This window comes from Octopus bimaculoides, chromosome 4 (assembly GCF_001194135.2).
Source record: "Octopus bimaculoides isolate UCB-OBI-ISO-001 chromosome 4, ASM119413v2, whole genome shotgun sequence".
Taxonomy (NCBI): domain Eukaryota; kingdom Metazoa; phylum Mollusca; class Cephalopoda; order Octopoda; family Octopodidae; genus Octopus; species Octopus bimaculoides.
In genome coordinates this window covers 126,270,426-126,274,404 of record NC_068984.1, presented here as the reverse complement: position 1 = coordinate 126,274,404, position 3,979 = coordinate 126,270,426, and positions in this window count along the sequence as shown.

Sequence of the window (3,979 nt, the reverse complement as noted above, 5' to 3'; positions counted from 1 at the left end):
AAGATGGAAAAATTCCGCTAAACTTTTTGCCTGGTATGCTAATGATTCTGCCAACTCGTCGCCTTAAAGCTTTGAAAGTTATTAAAGACTAAATTCATGCCTGGTAACTTTTTTTCAGTGTTGTTTATATGCTGTGTTCAGTCGTGCGTTAGTCCTAAACATGTGGAAAAGCTAAAACTATGAAATGAAAACATTTTGAACCAAGATTTAACACTAAATTATGTGTATGAATTATACATGAGTAAATATAGTATTTAGTTACAAATTTTACTGAACGATCCTAGCTGATTGTTCCAGTTTTATTATCTACTGATATGTTCAAGCAAGGGACTTCATCTTGGTTGTTATAGTCACATTGTTTCAGCCATTTTATGTATCCTTCAGCCTTCTTTAGATGCCTAGTTGGTAACTTGGAATTTCAAACGAAACCTTTTATTCGGTCCACAGATGTAGATCGTTTTCATTCTGTAGTCCATGTTAGCAATACTCTTGTACTAATTATTTATCCTATTTGTGATGCTGTTTGCTCATTCCACTTCAACTAGAGTTTTACTGACCGATATTTTGAAATCAGGTCCACCAGGTAAATGTAGACACTTAATAAACACATTCACCAAAAAATTATGCTTACTAGAATCATAATATAGCAAATACGAGTGAATCAAGTGTGTATGAGTTTAGTCCCTTGTTCAGTGATTCTATGTATTTTCTGATTCAAGTGGAACAAGATAATTCTTAGCTGATACATAGACGACTGTTTTTGAATTCGTGGTTTCCCAATACAAAACTGAATAAATTATCACTAATGCTAACTAGGTCAACCTTTCCCCATTCAGTCTAGCAGTAATTTGGTGGCTGAAACAATAGTTGACTAAGAGTATCATTTTTGACTTACAGCTAATTTCTTACAAGTGGTGAAACTTACAACTTATAACACAAAACTCATAGTTTACCACCTATATAGATTATGTGAATTGCTAATCACGCTTTTCTTTTCGTTACGAGAATTTTATTGCTGAAAAAAAAAAAAAGAAAACTTAATGGGAATTGCTTCTAATGACAGTGTTTGTGTACAGATAGAGAAAGCTATTGTCAAAGTCCTGCCAACTTCATAGATCTGCACAGAATATTTAGATTATGTAAAGACACTTTCACTTCCAAATTTACTTTATAAGAGAGATTAACAATATTTTCATATACAGAATCATCTTATTGTAATGCACATTAGTCTTTTCTGGGAAATATGGCCAGGTGTTGTCACAAAGCAAGATTTTCCTTTTGTAGTGATTATTATCTAACTTATCCAAGAAAACAATAATTAAGAACGTTCCAGCCAGGACTATCTAGTCTTTTACTTAGACATATTGTAAGTAGAACTGCTATATCTAATACCTAATTTTTAAGACAATAGGGTGTGCATTTGAGAGGTATTTGGTGAGAATGCAGAAGCTTTCTCATTAGTGGCTGTAGTTGCCGGCATATTCTAATGCTTGTATGAATTTGAAAAATGTTTTTGAAAATTCATTATAAAATTAATGAACGCATAATTTTCTTTTACCCTTTAGAATCCAAATTTTATTTGAGAAATATCTTTTTATCTTTTATTTGTTTCAATCGATTAGCCTGTGGCCATGCTGAGGCTTGAAGAATTTTTAGTCGAATGAATCGACCTCAGAACTTATTTTTCTTGTAAGCCGAGTGCTTATTCTATCTTTCTCTTTTGCTGAACAACTAAATTATGGGGGAATGTAAAAACACTAACACCAGTTTTCAAGTGGTGGGGGAGGGGGGAAACAGAAACAAAAGCTATTTTCTGTTGTTACTGCTCTGAGAAAAAAGTTTGTAACACATCCTACTTACTCTTCCCACAAATAAATCCCCTTGTATTCAATCAAGAAACTAATATATATTTCAGATGATTGCAGAATAATTGTACAAAGAAACAATTATTGGACTGCTACTTTCACCATATATGCTAACACAACAGAAGCCTCTATGATTATTTTCCGGACTAATAACTCTAACTTAGGAGTGTATAAGTAAAATATTGTATGTACACCATGTTTACCAACCAATCAACCTTTGTTCCCCCACTTGTAGGCAAAGTGCCTCTTCCTCTTATCTCTATAACTTTCAGCTTTAGAGATCCATCCCCAGTTATAGGAAACCCTTAATTATTGTCAAATATATCCAGTTCATCCTTTCATGTTGTTTGGGATTATCCTCTTTCTGTTTTTTATTTTTTTATTTATTTTGCCAGTCTCTTGGAATCTTGTTTATCAGCTTTTTGTCCACCTGTTGTAACCTGTCTTCTATGCATGTATTTTAACTTGATAGATGAAACCAATAGCCTGGAAAATTTTTATCTTATTCACAATTCATCTCCGGCTTTTAAGAAACATATACATTTTTAGTAGTAATAATTGTGTGAGTCTATTTTGATTGGTTGACAGAACAAATGTCTGAGAAGTTCCAAATACAAAATATTTATCTATCATTGAAGGATATGCTTTTATGCAATACATTTTACCAGAAGTTTTTGACTAGGTCCACTTGTGTGTCAATTAAAGTTCAAGATTCATTAATAAATTAATATTTTGGTGGAATTTTGGTTTTTTACAAAAAGTTATTATAAAAGGTAAACAACAACCATTCCAAAAAGGGCGTGGAAAATTCGTAACTTTACTTAGTAAAACAACTGTGACAAAAATATTTAATATTATTGCTTACATGATTAAAGGAGAAATTGTCAAGGAGGTTAAAGATGTGGGTATATTTTCAGTGCAAATTGATTCTACCCAAGATGTCTCTATTCACGGTCATGTGCCATTGTTCTTAGATGTGTTGTTGGTGACCGAGTAAAAGAAAGACTAGTTCGTCTGGTAAATGTAGAGAACTCAAGCGGTAGAAGCTTACACACCTTGCTAAGTGATTCTCTTGCAGAGATAATTCTGACTCTAGAACAGTGTATTGGAGATTCATTTGACGGAGCTCCTAGTATGAGTGAAATATATTCTGGCCTTTAGGCATTTATGAAAGATGCTTGCCTAAACCATATCCACACTTGGTGCTATGCACATGTTCTAAAGATGCAAGCAGAGTGTGTGTTCCAGCAGTGAGTCTTTTTGGCTTGTTTACCGAACTTACTACTTTTTTAGTGATTTTTATAAAAAGATTAAGGTTTGGGAAAACCAAATAAAATCAAAAACAGGCAGTCAGAAACATCTAACACATTGGTCAAACCAAATGCTCAAGTAAAAGTAGAGCACTTAGAAAATTGCAGTAATCAGTCAATGGAAATTTTTTTCAAACCTTTAGCAAGTAAGTGAAGCTATGGATTTCAAAAGTTCAGTTCGCTACGAAGCACAAAAATTGAGAGAAAATCTGTAAATTTGAAACCTGGTTAGTGGCATTTACACTTATATGAATATTTGATGTAACAACTCCAGTATCAGATTACCTATAGACATCAAGCTTAGATGTCATACAAGCTTGGCGTATGATAAAGGAAGCTGCTAATAAAATTGAAAATATCTCAAAGGATTTTACTGGAATTTTTGAAACAACTGCTTTTGTGGATTATGACAATAAAAAAATTACACGACAATAACATTTCTGTAGTAAAAAACTTTTCAACTTATTCTTTGTAAGCCTAGTACTATTCTATCGGTCTCTTTTGCCGAACCGCTATGTTAAGGGGTCGTAAACACACCAACATCGGTTGTCAAGCGATGTTGGGGAGGGGACTAACACAGACACACATATATATACGACGGGCTTCTTTCAGTTTCCGTCTATCAAATCCACTCACAAGGCTTTGGTCGGCCCGAGGCTATAGTAGAAGACACTTGCCCAAGGTGCCACGCAGTGGGACTGAACCCGGAACCATGTGGTTGGTAAGCAAACTACTTACCACACAGCCACTTTTAGGTTGACATCCTCTAAACCTCTCTTTTTATCTAGAGGTCTGCAGTCTTTG